Source organism: Sciurus carolinensis, chromosome 12 (assembly GCF_902686445.1).
Source record: "Sciurus carolinensis chromosome 12, mSciCar1.2, whole genome shotgun sequence".
NCBI classification, from domain to species: domain Eukaryota; kingdom Metazoa; phylum Chordata; class Mammalia; order Rodentia; family Sciuridae; genus Sciurus; species Sciurus carolinensis.
In genome coordinates, this window is record NC_062224.1 from 78634313 (window position 1) to 78656461 (window position 22149).

The 22149-nt window shown below is 42.7% G+C and overlaps 1 non-coding gene across 1 annotated transcript; it reads left to right on the forward strand.

Moving 5' to 3' along the window:
* Positions 1–3319: 3319 nt before the first annotated feature.
* On the forward strand, positions 3320–3392 carry Trnav-cac (transfer RNA valine (anticodon CAC)). The gene has a single exon. It is a non-coding gene; the product is annotated as a tRNA-Val (tRNA).
* The last annotated feature ends 18757 nt before the right edge of the window (positions 3393–22149 follow it).

Here is a 22149-nt window from a genome sequence, read left to right on the forward strand (position 1 = left end):
CTGGGAAGTCCAAGAGCATGCTACTGGCATCTGCTCTGCCTCTGGTGAGGGCCAGTGACCAGAAGAACTGAACAAAATTCTGGAAACTTTGTGTTCACCCCATTATTACAACATGTTTTATACCTTGGCTGATTTTCCCTGGTGGCAAGTGATTAAAAACTGGTAGGGGTTGGGGGAGGTCTGTGTCTGTCTTTTAGAAAAGCAAAGAAGAATGAGTACAGCTATGAGCTGGAAACCCACTCAGAAAGTAGAGGAAAAGAAGACCCCAGAAGTTGAGTAGGTGGGAGCAACATCTGAGAAGGACAAGAAATGCAAGCTGATGCCTGGAGGGGGATCTGAATGGAACGGGAACCAGGGGCCCTGGAGATGGGATGAGAGAGGTGCTTACCTAGCAAGAGACCCTTGTATTTGCTGACCTGATGGTCTGAGCATTACTTGTCTGCCAGGGAACATGGATAGTTAGTTTCACTAGGTCATAACACTGACTGCTCCAAATGCCAAGTTAGTGCCAAGGGGGCCTCCTTCTGTGGGGGACATGCTTGACAGACTCATGAAGGAACACGGATTTGTTCAGCAGCTTCTCATTCAGGACTGCCTTGGGACCTCTATGCTGCTAAAGGAAGAGATGGGTTTGCCCCACTTTTTCTTACCGTTCTGAAATTCTGCCTCACTCCCTACCTGTCTATAGTCTCTTTCCCTTGCATGAGATCCCAGAACACTCCAGTTTTCACCCTCCCTTCCATCAAAATTCATTCACAAGGAAGAGGTTCAAATCATCTGTGCTGATAATACTGAGCAGGTCCACAATATACAATTGTGGATGCTGGCACTGTATACGAAGTCAAAAGGTTTCATGTGTGGTGCTTCCTAGCAATATCTTTCATTGGAAAGAAGTAAATCTCAAGCCAAGAAATGAATCTGAAATGGTGAGATTTTAGTCATAGTGGAGCTGCTGAGAAGTTTTTGAAGAGGACTATAGGAACCTTCCCCCAGTCCCTGGAATCAAGTAGGTCGCTGTTCCTCCTGATGACTGAGAAGCCTATTCTTGTCCCCAGTGTAACCTCATAAGCAATTAAAGTCAACCCCATGTTACCATTTTAAAAAGCCAATTGACATTATGTTGAAAGACAGCATGTGTCAGCCATTTCCCCTGGGTTGCCCTCTCTGTAGACCTATAGCTTTTCTCCTCCACTAAGGTTAACTTTCCCATAGGGATTTTATATAAGGCAGAGTCATTTGAGCTCATTGAGCTTGTGGGATTTTTTTTCTACTTCTCAAGTAAACACTTTTAGTGAAATAGGTCCAGCTCTTTGGAATACGAATCCTTAGCTTGAGGTTGCTTGAGTGGAAATTTTTAACAAGCAGTTCTCTCAGCTACAGAGCCACATGAAATGTGATTTTCTTAATGTGTGTGTTCCCACTGAAGCTAATAAATGGACATTACTTGGGTATGGACACATCCTATTACTCAGCTTGATCCTAATATCTCTGGGAAAAAAAACCCATTTGCTGCACTAGCAAACAGCTGAATTCATTATGTCCGGCCACATGAATAATACACAGACGGATTCTTGTTGACACAGACAGAACACCCGTCTCTGAGGGGTGACAGGCTGCCAGGCAGGACAGCCAGTGTTGCCACAATCCTCCCGCTGCTCCTGTGGATCCCACTAATCAGAAACCGCCACTCTCTGCTGTTAGGGTGATGTATGGCAGGCCCATGACTCCTTGCTATTTCTGAGACAAAGAAAAAAGAAAGGACACCAGGAAGGAATCATCCCTAGGTTCAAGTTGGCGAGGGAGGTGAATGCAGCAGATGATGCAGGACTGTTGAGTTAACCACACCTGCCAGCAGTAGGGGAGCTGAAAACTAGGTCAGCTTATGCAGTCAGTCATGTGTGGTAACCATGGAACCTCAGGCCAAATGGGCTCACCGAGGGACTTTTGATTTTTCTCCCTGCCTGGGGGCAGAACCATCCTCACACCTATGCTGGCCTGGGGTATTAGGCAGATTGCTCTGAAAAGAGACTGCATGGTCACCCTGTTGTTCACTTTGGATAGGCATGACCCTATAGAACAAATTTGGAGAAGACTCCTGGATGGGAGGAGTGATAACTCTTGAGAAAGACAGCACTCAGCCCTTTGGAGAATTCCAATGGTCCACAGAGGCCTCAAGGGAGGCTCTGCCCTGTGACTACAGGACCACAGGTAGTTAATTCCCTTGGCAACCTCTTCTCAGCTTAAAGGTATCTCCGCTTTTCTGAGTTCCTACGCTGCTCAGAAGGGAAGTGGAATCATCCATCCCACCAGCCCATATGCTTGAAGCCCCCTATACTTTCCATTGTGTTCAAGGAAGAGTTCACTATCAGATGGTTCCTTCTTTAAAAGTGTTAATGCTTCAGCAAGGTAGGTTTCCTACTGGTTCTCAGCAAAGGTACTTTCTTCCTCTTTTGTCTTTGAGCTCCAGGCAAATAGTTCACTAGCTCTTCCGGAAAAACTCTTCTCAGTGAAGTTTTTTCTAAACCAAACCTTCTACCTGATTAATTTCCCCCTTCCTTTGTGCTACCGTAGCAGTTTGTATCTGACTATTCATTGATTCATTCATTCATCAGATATCTATTTGGCACTACTACATATGGATCACTCATAGTTTTAGGCAACAAAGACAAAATTATCCACAAGACAGATAACATACTGATCTCATAGCCTTACTCTGGTGAGGAAGACATTCAGTAAAATCATTCCACCTATTGCAGCTGAGAGTAAGATCAAAGGTTTTTGTGACTGGAGAAATAAAAATGATAAAGCCTCCAAATTCTCTGATACAGTCTTGGTTTAAATGAAAACTATAGGTCACGGAGGTGTTTGATGAGCTTTGGGTGAAAAGAATCTCTCTTGTGCTTCCCTGAAGTTGCCAAACCTCCAAATACTGTTTTGTAACTTCAAATCCCCTATTTCTCCTTCTCCAATCAGAATCTGTATTTTTACAAAGCAGTTGCTTAACTAAGTATGAGAGAGAAAGCAATCTTATTGAATTAGTTCACACTAATGTATGAATGACTAATGAAGCCAGAATTCTTAAAGAGTTTTTGAGTTTTCATAAGAAAATATTTACTGACCCTAAGTAATATCTAGATTTTCAGACTTCCATATAAATTGGAATAAAGAAGACAGGATAGGAAAATTTTCTAGTCAGTTATAAACTCAGAGTTCCCTGAGAACAGAGACCATTTCATTCTTGGGTGCTCGGTTACCTAGCACGATTGATTGAATGCCTAATTGATAGTCAATTAATTAAGAAGAATGGTGAAAGAGGGCTGGGGAGATAGCTCAGTTGGTAGAGTGCTTGCCTCACAAGCACAAGGCCCTGGGTTCAATCCCCAGTCCTCCCCCCCACAAAAAAAAAAAAAAATGATGAAAGAGAGGTAAAGAGTAGGAAAGCAAAAGAACTGATATAAAAGATAAACAGGAAGGAAAAAGGGAGGAAAGAAAGGAGGCAGGAAGCAGAGAGGAAGGAAATCCAAATGATAGAGGAAAGAATTGAACACAACCCAAATTATGGCAGCTTCTAGTTTCTTTCAATGAAGGCCATCAGAGAAACTGTACTAAGGAGGGAATCTATTTCTAATAGAAAAGAACAAAACAAACAAACACACCAAAAAGAAAAAAAATCCCTGATGCTGCTTCAAAGTGCCAACTAGAAATGGAGCCAGGGAATGCTGAGCCCTAAGGGGAATTATTGATCAAAGCCATAAATTTCTATTTTCTAGCACAATAGAAGTGACTCATGACAGATGACTGGCCACTGTCAATTAGCCTCCCTGAGGGACCCCTATGCCCAGCAGAATGGATCATGCAGCAGTCACAGGAACCCAGGGGCTGACCCTGTTAGGATTATAAAATAGATCTCGGTAGATGCAATATAATTAAAGAGTCTGCATTTGTTCATAGAAGGCCACAGTGGAATTTTCCACTGAGTACAAACTAAAATGGAAACTTGGGAGAGAAGTAGAAATCAGAAGGCAAGGAGCCAGGACCACCAATATTCTTTAGGGTCTTGGAAAATTAAGAGAGAAAATTTTTTTTTCCTTAGATAGAAAAAAATTGAATGAGCAGGCTGTGGCTACAAAAAACCCAAAAGATCAAATGTTCCAGAATTCAAGAAAAATAGGCTCAGGAGTTCTCAGCAACAGAATCCTTGAGCAAATTGGCCCATGAATTAAAAGGGATTGGCATCATTTTGGCCAAGATATATCTCAAGGAGTATAATCTGTGCTCTGTGATTGACCTACCCTGCACAGGTACGTACATCAGAAATAGTTCTTGGCTCACAGTCAATAAAACTGTATGTACTTAACTGTTGCCTCTGCGCCACCAACGTGAAGCCTCAGTGCCTAGATTTGGAACCACACAGAACCCAGACTCTACCACTCCCTGGTTTTATGACCTTGGCCAAATTCCTTTCTCTCTAATCTTCCACTTTTTCATTGGTAAAGTGGGGAAAGCGCCTCTCCCTCTGCCATTTAATGAGTATTTTCTATTGCCAGACACTGCACACTGCACAACTATCATTGACTTTACTCTTTGCCACTACCTCCCAAGAAGGAGATATTATTGCTGTCTTGATAGACCAGGAAAAAGAGACCGAGAGAGGTTACCATGCTGTCCAGGCTCACACAACCAGGATGCCTTAGAGCTGAGATGAACTTGGTCTAACTTCACAGCCCACAGCCTCAAACCATCAGCCTTGCCTCTCCAGTTGCCCTAAAATCAGAGCTGGATGAAGGTGAACATGCTTCTGTTTAAAGATGGCTGATGGGGTGCCCTCTTCCCCTATCCCAGAGGGATCTGCTGAAGGACGCCTTCCCCTACTTTTCAGTTAAGCAAAGTTTTTTTTCTGGTTTTCTGTTTTGTTTTGTTTTGATCTTGTCGGCCTGGAATCATCCTAAACCTACAGACTAAGAAGGCCCGATCTCAGCCCCCAGGTCTCCAGCAAACAGGATTATCACAAGGGAACTGTCAGCTTTCCTCAGAACCCTTCACAGAGCAAGGACATTGCTTTTGTGGACTGTCAGCGGCTACAACCTTGGAATTCAACCTCTCCAGCATATTAAAACAACAAATTACCCACCGTGAGAATTGCAGAGTGCATTCAGATGGAAAATGTTGTCTTTTTTTTTTATGAAGTGATTTAATTAGGAGCAATTTTCCCATCAGCTCAGCTGTCAGAGCCTGGCTGAGGCAGCCATTGAGATGGGCGGTTGGCCTCTGCCTTTCCGCTCCCTTCTTTCTGCTGCCGCCTCTTGGAGAAGAAGGAAAGTGAAATCACTTTAGGAAACGGCAGTTCAAGCTGGGAAAGGAAACAGATCAGGCCTGAAGGCGATTGTGTAAGGTTTTCAGAGAATCTACAGCTTCAGGCTCGTTCTCCCATGCATAGCATTATTCTGCAGTACCAGGACGCTTCAAGTCTTTTGCTCCTGTGTGTCTCCCTTCTGCTCCTCCCAGCCATGGTTTCCTGCAGCTTTGGTGGCTGAGAAAAACAAAACGAATTTCAAAGGGATCCTTGCAGAAGAAGAGGAAAAGTGAGAGGTTGAATCCAGATGGGTCTGTACTCCCCATAGGCTAAAAAGTTTCTAAATTTGCATTAGAAATCTGATCTTTAAAAAAATAAAGCCCAATTTCCATTTTGGATCATTTGATTTTGACATTTTTGTTGCACTCCCATAATATTTTCAACACGCAAATATATAATATTTTGACATGTATAGATAGAAGCTTTGTAATTCGGCATTATACACATGAGTCTTCATCCTCACCTCCCAGATTTGGGAATAAGCAAGTGAGAGAGTTCCCCAGATGCCAATGGAAATTTGGGGGGGGGGGTGCAATTTTCCTAGAAGAAAGGGAATAAAAATTAGGTTTAGGATGAATGTCTGAATGTATTGCAACAATGTACATCAGTGTTGAGAGGATCAGAGTTTCCTGAGGTTAGTCTGAAAAGAATTCATGGAGAAGGTGAATTTTAAATATAGTTTGAAAATATCTGACAGGTTTGCAGCTTGCTTTTTATGCATATTTAATTTTTTCCCCCCAAGAAAACCAAAGAGTCACAAATTCTTTCTATTCGCTTGTGAAAAGTGCCAGTAGAAATGTAATCTTCCAAAGGAAAATATTTTTTCACACTGTCATAAGAAAGCACCCCTTTCATCTGGTGTCTGGCCAGGATGGCATGTGAGTAACTCTGATCTAGTGCACCGTTCCCAAAACGCCAGCTCAGACTTTGTAGTGGGTTGTGAAGTCAATCTCATCGGCCACGACCAGTACGTTTTAAAAAGAAATCATCAATTAGAAGAGAACAGAAGAGAAAATACCAGATTTTTTTTTTTTTTTTCTTAAGAAATGCCAGGGTAAAATACACTTCTTACAATAGTTCACAAAGCTTGCAATCTGACATCTGAAGTCTGAGGTTTTGATTTTGGTTCTTTCATTAACTAATTATGTGACCTTAGGCAAGTACTTCATTTTCTTTCTTTAAACTTCCCTTTCATCATCTGTGCAATGAAGGCCTCAGGTAAATTTTTAAGCTTCTGTGCATCTATAAAATGTGGAAAATAAATATATATGTATATATTCCTGCCAAAAGGCTCAACATACCAAAGACAACTAGAAATGAGTTGAGGGTGTTTCGAATCATCAGTGTTGTTTTTCTTCCAATTACATCTGAGTGGCTATTCAAGATTTGACTGAGAGAAGCCTTTTGATTCATCTGGCCACATTGTCAGAGGAACTTCAAATTTATTGCAAGCTTTATGGAAAGGATATATCAAGCCATGATGATAATTCATAAATAAATACATCAAAAATGAACTCTTGGCACAATAACTTGCTTGTGGTCCAATCATCTCCTCCACCAGTCCCTCATCTCCCTGAAAAAAGACACAGCAAGAAATAAAACACTGTGTGCAGTCAGGGAGGTACCCTGTGAGAGTGAAAGCACACACACTCTTGGACATTTCTATTCCTAAGGACTGTCACAAGTGGCTCTCCAGGTCAGGAAGTTCTTGTGGCGTGTTCTGTGCCATGAGTTATGTTTTACTTCTTTGCAGTGGAACAAAGGTCTGACTTTTGCCACAGATGGCCAGTCTTTAGATATTAAGACCAATCTGTTTTTACCTTGCCCTGTGGACCAGTCCTAGTCAGGACTTCCCTAAAAGTTGTGACCATAAATTCTCACAGGAATGCACTTCAGATGACCCACCTGATTTTCTGTATATTCTGCACATTGCATTGCAATGTCCTTGAACCTGGTCCCCTCTAGCACTTGAAATTCAGATGTAATAAAACTTGATGTAATAAAACTTGATTCAAGTCTTGATACTGGATTTTAGCATGATTATAGCAATTACCATGATGATTCACAATTATGCATTTTACGTGTCTTTTTCATTACACTGTGAACAATTTGAGGTCTAGGATTTAGTCATATTTATTGTTAGATTTTCCATCAGCAAAAGCATCACCTGGCACATGCTAGGCTCTCAATAGATGCTGTTGAAATTCAAGTTATCACTGGAGAAGAGAAAAAAAGTTTATCTGAAATAATAACTAAATTGTTGGTGCTATGGTATTTGGGATCTTATATTTAAATGAATCATATGTATGATGTCAAAGAAGTTTACTTCTAACCTGAAGGAATATTGAAATCTAAAGAGGTTTTGAAGGTCATCTAGACCTGAAATTGGCAAACTATGGTAAATGGGTCAAATCCAGTCCACTGCCCATTTGTATAAATGGTTTTATTGGAATATAGCCACACATTGTTCAGAACTGCTATTGTGCTATAACTAAGAGCAGGGCTGAGTAGCTGTGACAGAGGCAGAATGACCCATAAAACTTAAATATTTATTGTTTGTGCTTTCACTGAAAAAGTTTGTCAACCCCAGATCTGAAGGAGCACGGTCACGTGATGTATAAGGAAAGGGAGGCCATGAAAAGGACATGACTTGCCCAGACTCATTAACCATACAGCTGAGACTTTACATTTGGTTTTACTGCCCTCTCTCTTTGAATATCCCTCTATTTCTTCCCTTGAATAACAAAATCTCACTTCGAAGATTTGATTCAGAAGAAGCCAGGAAACTTTTCCTTCTCTTTCCTTTACTAAGGAAAAGGAAATATTTGTGAGCCTCCTCTGAATTGATAGGTGAGGTCCTGTTTCCCCACCATGTCCATTTTAAGGAGTGACAGGGTCTCAACCTGAACCCCGGCTTTGTTCTTCCTGGACATATCTGAAGAATCATGGGAGGGGCCCCCTAAGAGGCATTTCCCATGAACCTCCCAGGAAAGAGTTCATTTTAAAAAGTGAAGAGTAGAGTTTACAAATCTGGGTCCATGTGTGAGGAGCAGAGGAACTCAGATGGCATGAAAAATACCTGCCTGAGTCCTAGGAAGAGAGGGACACGCCAAAGAAAGAATTAAGGAAACTGTTTCATAGAGTCTAGAATAAAAGAGGCCCTCTCATGCAATGGGGGTCCACTTCATGCTTTGAATATAGAACTTGCTGCTTGATCACTGGAGGATTATTTTTAAATCGACATGTTTGCTTTCTTTCCTCTTCTCCCTCTTCCCCTCTACAACCACCAGGGGAATGAGATTAACATTCTTCCTGCCCTGTGCCAAGTTGTCTGGTCTTCTGCTCATTGTCCACAAGAATAAAGAAACTCTGGACCTGGAAACTGGAACAACAGCTCTTTAAAGGATATAAGTGAAGCATTAGTTAGCAATATTGCTAATGATATTTGGAAAACGGTCCTTGTACCCGGCTTTTTAATCCCTGTATTCCCCTCCGCTGTCAGAGTTGCAGCTTCTATGGTGTGATTCTGTTGCCGTTCTCCTTTGCTAGCAAAGAAAGCAAAACTTTTTCCTTTTTCTCAAAACCTTGTCCTCATTATGGAATTGCAATCAGGGACAAGGATTGAAATTTCAGTATCACTAGCAGGGACATGGTAGGCATCAGACAACACAGGGGATTTGTGATCCCAGTGCTAGTGGCTTTGGCACCAATGAATGGGGTCTCTGTGATTGTTTCCAGGTGGCTTCCCAAACACATGTGATCCTTATAATAGAACGTAAACAGCAAGCCAGGGTAGGACTAGAGATAAGAAATAGATGATAGTGATAACCCAGGGGGCTGTTCTATGTACCCATGTGAAATGTTTCTCAGGGTATCCTGGAACCCAGGGAAAAAAATGAGCAGACTGGAGGGCTCATAGTAGCAAATAGGGCTGAACCAGAGAAATGTTCTTTTTTTGATCCCAGGCTGGTATAGCAGGTGGCAGTAGCAGTTACAAGTGCTAATCCTCTCACCTGCCTTTGCCAGTTTTAAAGTGCTATAGAGACAAATTTGGGCTATTCCCAAGTCCTATCCTCTGAGCTGGACAATAAAGCCTCCAAAACTCTATTGCTGAGTTTATTAATCCTGGTTCAATAGGGCAGGGATATACTCCAAGCTATTCAACAAGAAATTCTCTCACTGTCAGATACTGCTTGCCCATAAATACAGTCAGTGCTGTTGATGGTATTGGCATAGCCGGCCTGAGCTTGAGTGGGATCCAGAGAAATGGCTTCTGACCTGTGAGGAAAAAAGCAAAGAAAACAATTAGGATTACCTCTCACAATAGGAAATACTGGCTTATAAATCTAGGACTTAAAACAAGTCAGCATGAGAGGGGTAAATTTCCATTGAACTAAAGAACATGCTGGAAGGTGGAAAAATGGCAAAAGAGTAAAGGGAAGTTTTGCATTTTGGATTAGATCACTTCTGAAAATCATTTTCTTGGCTTACATGCAATCATATATGGTGATTTTATTTATGGCAAGGGATATCTTGCCAAGAATGAAGCTGTGTGTTCAGAAAAATTATCCAAAATTTGAAAATAAGACAAACATGTTATAAGTGCCATTTAATGTCAGTATCACGTTGTCTAACGAGCCCAATTGACAGTCATCTGATGGTAGGGGAGTAACTTAGACTCACTAATTACTAATGATTAGGGACCAGACTCTGTAAAGTTAGATGTTTTCTTGAGAAGGTTGCTAACTTGCAAATTACTTTTGTTAAGTAGAATTGCAAATGAACTCTGTCAAATGGAAAACATAACCCCAGAGGTTCTCATCTTATTGCTGTGTAGAACGTTAACCGGTTCTGTCTAGCTTTGCGAACCTTCTTCCATAGTGATCATAGAAAATAGTCTTTGTGTTTTTGCCTTTGATTTGATTCTCTCCTCCTGTTGGTTCCCTCACTAGTGAATTAGAAAAGTCTTTGACTATATGTGTGTATGAGAATCATATTTTGAACATTGTATAGAAACTTTCTCCTCCAAAATTCACTGTGGGCTTCCCTTGTTTACAAGTATCCATCTCCCTCTCCATGCATCATCATGAATTGGACTCATCTGGCTTTCATTTCTCAGTTGGCAAATTAGACAAAGTTTCTTTGTTAAGAAAAGAAAGAAAGAAAAGCAAAGAAAGTTCCTTTCACGTCTACTTTAAGGCAGTTCATTTCAGCAAGTTTCTAGGTGACCTTTTGGACCCAGTGTTGTGCTGGTTACTCCATAAATTACAGAAGAAAGGTCATCGCCCCTGTCCTTAAGTAACTTACAGGGAGTAGGGTGATGCATTATGTGCATTTTTATAATTGTCATCTGCTTTGAGACATTGCTATGCTATGTGTGGACCACTTAGCTACCTTGAGCTTTGAGGTTAATCTGATTTTATTCTAGGATCTGGAAAAAAAAAAAGTAGCAAGAAAGATGACTGTAGCTATAACAAGTTTCAGCCTCTCTTGGCTCCCACCCAAAGTAATCGGCCTGGGAGATTGATTTCCCCTCCAGCCAGCATCTTGTTCAGCATTTCTGCTCATCATGCTTCTGGCATCGCTTCCTTAGAGGACTGTCCATCATTCCTAAACCATCTCTGGCTCTCATGATAAATCAGCAGACGCATGCTGGGAAGACAGAATGGAAACTCGGAAAATATACCTGCTTTACAAACTCATTCCCTCCTTGTTACCTTGGTTTCTCACCTCAGAGAGAATCATCAGGCAGTCTGGCAGCAAATCAGGAGAGGGTGTGTGTGTGTGTGTGTGTGTGTGTGTGTGTGTGTGTGTGTGTGTGTTGAGGGTGTGAATGGGAGCACTTGTGGTAAAAAGAAAAGACTCTTGAATGAGTTCGAGGGCAGAAAACTTCTAAGCAGAGGTCCTCCAACTTTCCTGAATTCTTATGGGTCCATCTTGGAGGAATGTTTTGGAGAATGGTGTTGATTTTCCTGCCTCTTCAAGGTGGGAAATAAAGGCCAGGGTGTTCAGCGTAAATATAAAGAGAGGAGGAGGAAAGAGCAGGCTTTGGGACCCACATGTTCATCTGGATAAGAGGCCAAGAATTGGAGGCAGCATGGGGAGGCGTCGAGACAACTCAGCCATACTTCTGCTACCACTTTAGAAATGAAATCCAGCTGGGGGTTGTCCAGGCCCTCAGATCCAGATAAGGCTGGTTTGAACTATGTGGACTCTGGAAAGCTGGGGCCTTCTCCCGCATTCTGTGAATTATTAAGGGACCTCTGTGGTGTTATGAGTGCTGGCTCCAGCTTTCTCCCCAGCTGAGTTCTTGTTCTCTGCCCTATATCTTGTGGCTGTTCCTCTATTTTCACCCTGGCTTTAGCCCAGACATGAAAGAACTTGGCCCCCTTTCCTTGCTTTCTACAAAATAACCATTCACACATGGAGATGAAGGAGATTTATATGCAGCAGTATAAACTATTTAAAACTGAGCAGAAGATATTCCTCTTCTTGAAAGTCCTACGGCCACCCTGCCTTCTTGCTGTGTCACCATCCTTCAATTCATCTTGTTCTTCTAGGCAAGGGCAGTATTCTCTAGTGGTTAGGGGCAGGTCCCTCACTGGCTGCATACCCTAATGGCTGCTTCACACCCCTGTGCCTCATTTTCCTCATCTGTACAATGGAAGTGATAACCCATCCACCTCAGGAAGTAGTTGTGAGCACAAATCTATGTGCCAATTAGCACTTTAAAAGATGCTTGACAGCATTAGTCATCCAGGAAATGGATCAAAACCATGATGAAATACCACTGCACCCCTCGAGGAGGGTGGGCTAGAATAAAAAATGCAGAGAATTACAAGTGTTGTTGAGCATGTGAAGAAATCAGAACCCTCATATAGCTGCTGGTGCTGCTGCCTTGGAAAACAGTCTAGCAAGTTCCCACATGATTTAGCAATTCCACTCCTAGGTGGAGACACAAAAGAAATGAAAACCTATGTCCACGCAAAAACTTGTACCTGAATGTTTATGGCGACATTATTCATGATGACCAAAAGGTGGAAACAAACCCAATGCCCATCAACTGACAAATGGTGAAATAAAATGTGTTCTATCTGTACAGTGGAATATTAATCCATCAAAAAAAAAATAATGACGTGCTGATAATCTTGGAAGAATCTCAAAAACATGCTAGGTCAAGAGAAACCAGTCTTAAAAGACCACAGTGTCATTCTAGTCATATGAAAGAAACAGAACAGGGAAATCTGCAAAAAGGTGATTAGTGATTGCTTAGGATTAAGTGGTGGGGAGAAGGGAAAGAGGGGGTAATGGTTTAAGGATGTGAGGTTCTAAAGTTGACTGCGCAGATGTTTGCACAATCTGTAAATATTCTACAAACTGGTTGTACATTTAAATGGGTGAATTGTATGGTGAGTTATATTCCAACAAAGTTGAGGTTTTTTTTCAATAAAAAAGAGATGTACATCTATATTTATAACTTCCCAGCATATAGGAACATTCAGGGTCCTGAGAGGAAACAGATGGCACTTTGAAATGAGTTAGCAATGAGAGATTAGCGAAGTGTCCAAAGGTAGAGCCAGGGTGAGGGAAACCTAACCATGGATGGTGGAGTGTCCCGTGGGTGAAGGGAGGGAATCCAGAGAGCGGGCTGGGCACAGAGGGTGGTCTAACAGGAGCTGTGGCATTCCTGGAGAAAGCAGCCACTGCCCCTGCCACCCAGCAGGGAGGAGCAGGAGGCCAATACCTCAGCGTGGTCACTCTGTTTGCCTGGCTCCTCTTGGTAGACCCAGTCGAGAGCCTGAGCAGTCCCCAAATATGGTCCAGACAAGTGGGCCTCCTGGGGGAGAAGAATTCTTCTTATTATTAATCAGTCATTATTAATGACTTAGTCTTTCCTTTGTTTTGCATCCCACCTCCCTAACAGAACCACCATAGGACCAATCTTCTAGGGCCAGGCTTTTGCCACTAAAAGGTCTAATGAGGAATTTCTTTAAAACTGTTTGCTAATCGAGAGGTTTGGGTACTTTTCTATAGCAAAATAGCTGCAGCCTTCTGCAAAGATGCCCCACAGACTTTCTTCTAGAGTAGCTGGGGAAAGAAAATCAAAACATCGGAGCACTTTCCCCAGGCTGCTCCGAGAGAACAGGAGTGGATGAAAGGGGGCCATGGGGCTGAACTGTGGGTAGCACAGCCTGGCCTTGCAGCCCAGGTGGAACAAGTATCAAAGCCTATGTTGGCAAGAAGCAGATTTTCAGTTTCCCCTTCTATTAAGCATGGCTCCAAGGCCTGGATTTGTTCCTACCAAATTTTGCTTTCCTTTGGAAGTGTAGTCTCCTTTCTTAGTGGCTTTTCTTTTTACTGATAGATCGTGAGTCTGTATTGCTCTAAGGCCTGCAGAAAGGGGAATGAATACCTGTGATGGGTTGACTTGTGTCCAGCCCCAATTCACATTCAAACCCTAACCCCTAGAAGAGTAGTTCAGAACCTGACACGAGTGGGAGAGAGAGTCTTTAAAAAGGTAATTAAGGTAAAATGGGGTGACTATGGTGGACCCCCATCCATTATTGATTTGCACCCTCATAAGAAGAGAAGATCGGGAGACTGGCCTACACAGAGGGAAGACCATGTGGAGACAAGAGAGAAGACAGTCATCTATCAGCCAAGAGGAGCGGCCTCAGAAGAAACCAAAGGGGCTGCCACCTTGAACTCAGACTTTTAGACTTCAGAATTGAGAAGAAACTTTGGTTTTTAAAGCCACCCAACCTGTAGTTCTTTGTTTCTGGAGCCCTAGCAAATGAACACATGACTCATTCCAGAATGTCAGGTGGCCACCTTTGTGAACAGGCCACTTGGGGCTCTGCTTCCCAGCTCTGCCCTACTGTTTGCTCTTGGGAAGAAGGCCTGAGGTGCTGTACTAGCAGTCTTTTTATTTTCTTTTTTTGTACCAGGGATTGAACCCAGAGGCACTTAACCACTGAGCCACATCCCCAGGCCTTTTTATATTTTATTTAGAGACAGGGTCCCCCTAAGTTGCTTAGGGCCTTGCTAAGTTGCTGAGGCTGGCTTTGAATCTGAGCTCCTCCTGAGTCGCTGGGATTATAGGTGTGCACCATTGCACCCAGCTGAAATGGACAATTTCATTGCCTTTATGCCATGTTTGGACCATGGCAATACCCTTCCAGTCTAGAAGGAACCCTCAAAGCTCTTCCTTGGCTGCTGTCTCCTCCCCTCCAAACCTAGAATCAATGTCCTCTACCTCCAGGACAAATCAGTAAGTTCTCTGAACCTGAAAAATGCTATTTTACCTCTTTGAAAGCTCCCCAAGACAAAGAGCACAAAGAACTGGTTAACTCAATGGAAATTTGCAGGGACAGCTAAAGCAATAAAAAGCAGCATAAATTAGCATCTGGGTAAATCACTCTGCTTTGTTTTGATGGAGTGTAAGGAGGCTGTCATACTCTCCAAGCCAGATTTTTGGTGGTACAGCTGGAATGTTGTCACCAAAGGGTGACAGTTGGCATTTCCTCTGAGTTCAGGTTCCTGTGGGGCACAAATGATGACTGCTGGGCTAGATTCCTTACTGTGCCCAAGAGCTTCAAGCTGCTTTCCCCGACCATGGGAGTTAAATAATGCATCCAGATTTAGTCTTCGCCTCAGGTTTCATAACAGATAGAACCAAACCGGGAAATCTCCCCGCACACCCACAGGAGCTGGGAGGAACTCTGTGACAGGTGTTACGTAGCCATTCCCCATCCTGTTGACATCTCCTCACCCTGTCATGGCTGGAGGTAGAAAGAAAAAGAAGAAAAAAAAAAAAAAAAAAAAAAAAAACACCCACCTCCAATTTCAAGGTGGTGCTAGCTGGCCACTTTCTGGGAAATGATTAGGGCCCCAGGGAGAAGCACACACACACTCTGAGTATCTCATTAAAAACTCTGAAGCTGCTACTGTGCTGCTGGAGCTGGGGCAGTGCAGGTGGCTGATGGCTCACCAGGGGCACTGAGAGCCAGGTGACCTCACTCAGCCTCTGCAAAGTGCCTTTATTCAAGTGGTTTCCAGAAATCCAGCTTCCTGCACAAATCCTTCTGGGGCTTTTAAATTTTTTTTTTTTTTTTTTTAGGGAAAAGAGAACCAGATTCCTGGATCTTTTCCTCCTGCCAAGCTATCCTTGTCTCTGAGACAGACACATGGACATACACACACCCTGTGGGGATATTTCATTTTATTTGTTTGGAAGTTTGTTCTTTTGTCCCCATCTTCAAGTTCCAGGGTGCCTGTTTTCTCCCCCCATTGCATGCCCACAGTGAGCTGTCATTTGCAAACCAGCATGTCAGATGGTTGGGGGAGATTATGTCAGTTTTCCTCTTCAATATATTTGGAAAGCTTATTTTATTTTATTTTGGTACTGGGAATTGAACCCAGGGGTGCTTAACCACTGAGCCACATTCCAGCCCTTTTTGCTTTTTATTTTGAGATGGGGTCTCACTAAGTTGCTAAGGAGCTTGCTAAGTTGCTGAGGCTGACTTTGAACTTGTGATCCTCCTGCCTCAGTCTCCAGAGTTGCTAGGATTACAGGCATGTGTCACTGTGCCCTGTTGCGCATTTTCTCTTGAGGGTGGACAATACAACAATGAGTAAAACCAGAGTGAGTGTCCTTAGCCTCACAGTAGATTTAGACAACCAGTGGAAAAATCTAGAGGAAGACATGATTACAGTTGATAATGGACGGTGATGACTGACAAGCACAGAGATTGTCACTTGCAGGAGGCTTGAAAGATGAATAGAGTTCAACAGAGGTAGAAATTATGACTGGGGATTCTGGGCAAAGGAAACAGGATGGTCAAAGATCTCTATTCTTTCACCCTGCTTTATTTTCTCCCAGCATTTAGCACCATCTGAGATTATATTTTTATCCAGTTTCCAATTGTTTCTTTTCTGTCTCTCCCACGCACTCTGTGAGTACAGGAAACATGTCTGTCTCATCTACTGCTATGTCCTAAGTGCCTAAAATAAGTCCTGGCACATGGTGGGTGCTCAGTACATATTCATAGAGTGAATGAATCAATGGGCAGTCCAAGGGAAAAGAAAGAAAGGAACTCTGTGAGTTCTAAAATTACATATGTGGTTTCAGTTCTCCTTACAATACCACCTGCCCCCAAGAAACACATCTTTAACTTCACCTTAAAAGTAAGGAAACTAAGGTAAGACAAAGTAAGGTTGTATCCCCAGTGAAAGAGAAAGTTGGGACTCAAAGTCTAGGCTATCTGCTTGAGGGCCTGGATATGGCAGAGAGACTACTGAAGTGGGAAGGGAGTTAGAGAGATGAGCTCATGCTTGAGAGGCAATGCACTGATAAAATGGTTAAGATGTGGGCACAATAAGAAGGGAGAGATCCCTTTGCAGATTCATCTTCATCTGAGCAGCTGGTCCTGACCTCTTGCTCCATTATAGTCAATCACATGGGGAGAACAGAAACAAAGCAAAACAAAACAACAGAAAACAGTAACCTTAGCTACTAACTAGCTGTTTAATTTCAGAATACTTACTTAACTACTCTGAGATCGATTTCCCCTGCAAAATGGTGATAGCTAAGTGGTTAGTTTCAAGGGTTGTTTTGAGATGATCTACATAAAGCACTCAGGACAGTTCCTAGCTCACTGCAAGTGTTCAATGTGTATTGATTCACTTATTTCCCCATGGTTTCTTGATGTCTTTTGACATGGAAAATAATGTTTCCAAGAGGAGGATCCAAAAGGAGGGAAATGTCAGGAGGAACCTACCCAGGGCAGGCACTGTTGGAAAAGTCTCAAAAAGGTAGACAGTGCCAAGCTATGCCTGAGAGAAGAGAATAGATAAGAAGCTAAGAAAAGCACCCCATAAAGAAAATCTCCTTCTCTGTGTGAGAAAAACTCTGACCTCTTTGGTAGGAAAGCTTAGACAAGAAACCAGAATTCCAAAGGATTGTGGCCAATCTCTTCCATGGGGTTTGTGGTCCAGGGAGCCATTTGGCTTGGGCCTCATGTATATGAATTTGGTTGTATCTCCAAGGGGGTTATTCCTAAAGTTATAGTTTGGGGATAAAAAAATTTATTTGTGAATTTAAATATGTCATAGTACCTACTGGAGACCTTCCATTTCTCAAAACACAATGTTCACTATTCTATAAAAATTGTTTCCTGAAATAGACATACTATGTATAGAACTTAAATTTAAATAAGGTGTCTACGTATAACAATTAAACAATACCATATTTTTATTTTTTGTTACTCTCTTTGAATCTCCTTAAAACCCTGGATCTCTGGATTTTCTCAACTCGGAGCTGCACAGCCCAGGCTGCCGTGGAGCAGCAGGTGCCTCAGGGAGGGGAAGACGGCCTTACTGCTCTTGTTCATAGCGCCGCCTGGTGTTTATAGTGCATAAAAACTTCAAGCTTTTTTTTTTTTTTTAATATTTTTTTTAGTTGTCAATGGATCTTTTATTTATTTATATGTGGTGCTGAGTATCGAACCCAGGGCCTCGCACGTGCCAGGCAAGCACTCTACAACTGAGCCTCAACTCCAACCCTTAAGTATTTTTTATCCTTAAAGAATTGGAATTTGCTGAGTAAAACCCCAGTTATTTTCTGAAGTTCTCTATCTCAAAACCTCTTTTATTTCACACAAAATGTATAAGCATATGAGTCATATAAAATAATACTTAATGATCTAAGACTCATTTTTAAAGCTTCATAATGTTGAAGGGAAGGTCTGTGTAGTACTAGTTAAGATTTATTGAGTAGTTGGGCACGGTGACATAGTGGCATGTGGCTGTAATCCCAGTGACCCAGGAGGCTGAGGCAGGAGGATTGCAAGGCAATTTAGTGCGGTCCCTAAGCAATTTAATCAGACCCTGTCTCAAAATAAAAAGTTAAAAAGGGCTAGGAATGTAGCTTGGAGGTAAAGTGCCATGGGTTCAATCCCTGGTACAAAAATACATACATAAATGAATAAATAAATACATAAATTTTAAAAAATTTTAAAAAGATTTAAATCTAAGCAGTCTGGCTCCAGTCCCATGATTTTAACTACTGTTATGCTATATGTGTTTCAAGAAGAGCCACCTTCTCCATTTTTACTTGGACTGATATAAGGAATTAGGTTTCTCTGGGTAAAGCTTGAAGGACCAAGGATAAACAGGGTAACAAAGGAGCTAAAAATATGCCTTCAATAATTCCATGACACATGAGACACGAAGCTTTTCAGAAGCACAGATTCCCCTTTAGAATGTCATAAAATCCAGAAAGATGGCACACAAAGCAGGCTTTGTAACAACCCTCCCCAAGAAAACATAATCTCCTTAGCCCTTTTAACAGTTCAACAATTCAGAAACTTGCTCCTTTAAAAGGGGTAATAACATTAGCTGTTCTTTTCTGTTTTTGTTTTTAGAGAAGTAATTATCCAGCAAATAACGTAGGTTCTTGGGGTCATACTGCTGGTGTTCCAACCCGGAGGGGTGCTCCTGACTGAGCAAGTTACTTCACATCTCTGTGTCTGATTCCTTCTCTATGGGATGAGAAGAAAGGATGATGGCTACCTAAAATGGGTGTGAGGACTGATTGAACAGATGCAAAGAGCATAGAAGAGTTTCCTGCACTTCCTAAGTGCTCCAACCAATGCTACCTTGTCTTATAATGTGTCGGGCACTGTGCTAAGCAGATTACTGAACAAAACTACCTTTTAATGCAAAAGTCTATATTTACATATGCACTGTTGCCTACTATTATTGTTCATGCAGAAAAGAATCTGGGAGGAAATATAAGAAGACATTAATAATAGTTGTTACCAAACAGGTATAGTTGTGAATTTTCTTTTTCACTGTTTTACTTGTTTTTGCTGAAGGAGAATGGGTTGGTATTGAATAAGTAAAAATAACAAATACCTTTTCAAGAAAAAAAAAAAGAGTTGAAGGAAGTAAGGATGATTGGTCTGGAGAAGAGACTCCTACGACATGGCAGATGTCTTCAAACATAGGTTTGGCCAGTGGAAGGGGATGAAGACCTGTAGCTTTAGAAACAGAAGTAGAATTGGTGAATGAAGTTTTATAGCATCTTTGACAATCAGAGCTGATTAGAAAAGCCACAGCAAGCACATCACCTTGAAGGCATTCAAGCAGAGACTGGAGGCCACCTCTCAGAGATGACCTCAGGTAGTTCATAAATCAAGTGGCAGATTGGGTCATAAGACCTCCTGGCTCCTACTGATTTGGGTTCTGATTTGTTGACTTGTTTTGCTTTGAAATATACCAGAAGTTGAAGAGCAAGTGGTCACCTGATCCAGAGGCTTCCAGTCTGTTTCTTGCCAGTTATTTTTCTGCTATTATCTCATTGTTTCCAAAAATCCTATGAGAAGACACTTGTCCTCCCTCCCTTTCATGGATTCAGTGTCGAGGTGTCAGAAGTGATAGCACAGACACTCCTTAGCATTCATTCCTCACTGCCACCAAAGAGTCAAGCATCACCCTGGAGTACTGTCCTGAAGTTGATGCCCACAGGGAACAGAATAAGCAGGCAGGGTCTTTGGACATCAGAAGTCTGTGGAAGCATTTTTGGTGTTCATCTCAGTTAGGAATTGTTAGTAACAGAGGTCTGGCCCCAGTGGTTTAAAAATAATAGGTACTTATTTACATTAAAGGAGACCCTGCAGGACTGGTACACCTGCTACAGAATGTGCTTGGAGAACCTGTTTTCTGCTCCACCATCCTCTCTGCAAAGCTTCCATCCGTGGGAGCTTCCACCATCACTTATGTTTTCCTGGCAGGAAAAAAGGAAGAACAAGAGGGAAAGCGGGTGTTCCTCTCAGTTTTAAAGAACTCTCCCAAGGTCTCACCCAGTGGTTAGTGCTTACGTCTCAATGGCCACAGCATAATGCTAGGGGAAACAGGCCTGGGAAGTCTATTTTCACTGGGTGTTTTGTCACCCCATTAGAATCCAGAGTTCAGTCCTAGAGAGGTAGGTGGATACAGGTCAGGCAATAGCAATCTCTTCCACTTTCTCTCATGGCTTCCCTGCAAAGATAGTGGGGATTATTCCCCACTTTGTAAAGATGAGAAAACTGAGAAGTATCTGTGAAAACTTGCTCAGAGTCAGTGTTAGTGGCAATGTTGGTCTAAATACCCAGTTCAGGGCTGGCTTTGAATAATGAGAGAACACAAAGACAGAAACCCATGAACATCTGTAAACAAACAGTAGCTCTGAGTCGAGGGTCATCTCTCCCTGGGGAGTCAAACTGGCAGGTGAAAGGGCTACAGAGGTCAGTGAGGACGAGGACTACGGGACACTGGGCAGATACCTCAGTGATGGTGTTGTGTCATTCCCTGGGTTGACAAAAGGTAAAATAGCTTTGGCCTTGGCTCAGCTGGAACAACAGATGGCAAGAATTCAGCGCAGATTCCAAATTAGCCAAGCAGCAGACTGTTTTCTTTCTGTGGTCAGCTGAGGCTACTGTTCCCAACTGGTCACAGCCAGCTACAGAGGCCCAAGACTTAAGACCTGGACAGCTCAGTCAGGAATACCTAAGAATGTGCCATCTCTTGTCTGACTGTGAGGGCCATCAAAAGGACAAACAAGTAAAGGGATTTCTAATAGCAGTGAGGGGACAACGAGGTTCAACTGCCCACCATGGGCAGGTTCTAATCTCTGCAGGGCAATATCCCTTTGTGGCATTCAGATCTAGTCCTGACCCCCTCTGAGCACAGGGCTCTAACTATTGAAGTCACCACCATCTGTTTGAGAGAGGTTTGGAGCCTTCTTCTTTACCATGTGGCTACCTCCCATAGGATGACACACAGCCATGTGGCCAGGGGCATAAGGGGCACCCAGGACTCATGCTGAAATCATGCTACACCAGCAGAGACAACTCTTCTCACATTTGATAAAAGGAAGCTCCTTGTGGAAGGGGAGCAAAAATAAACTTGGGGAGAAGATAGGAATGTGTTCAGTTTTAGACAGAACATGAAATGCAGAATTTTATTGCAACTCTGGTTGGAGCATATGCTATAGAAGGAAGAACACAAGTTTTTAGAAACATGCTTCTCTGTCAGCTGAACATGGTGGGCTCACTTCGGAGGGAATAAATAGGGCCAGAGGAAAAGGAAACAAGTTCCCTTTTTCACCTTCCAAAAATTACATCAGATTTGGATTATCTACTCCCCATTCACTGCCTACAATTAAAAATGGAAATTTGTTCAGAGTTCTATGTAGCCAGACTTCCAGAAAAGCTTTTTAAAGGGAGAAGTCTGAAGTGAGAATTTGGTAATGAAGATCACCACCCTACTTCTTCAAGAAAGAAATTGGGAAAGGGAAAGGAGAGGCAGGGAGAGGAGAGGGAAGGCTAGCTGTGGTAGCTCACCCCACTGGAGGAAGCACCCCGAAATGAGCAGTCTGTTTCCACGACATTCATCCTCCAAGAAGCTTCTGGAAGACCACTGGCAGCTCACAACATGAGGCTCTTCAGATGATTATAAAGAACTTCCAGCTCCTGCTCCCTCACCCCAGGCCTTCTGTAATCTCAAGACCTTAGACTCATCAAATCTAAACGTGGGCTGCCTGAAGACGTGCTCATGTGGCCTTGGGAAGCTGGGCAGAAGGCAGCCAGCAGGCTGAGGCACCACCTGCCTTCCCTCTCCTCCCTCTGCAGCATGGCTCCCTGCCCCAACGAGTGCACAATCAGGGCTGAGGGCCTTCAGGAGCCCCCCTTGGTCCTCCAGGGTGTGAGGAGTCAGCAGGGACACACTCCCCATCCCCGCCGGGACCATCTGCA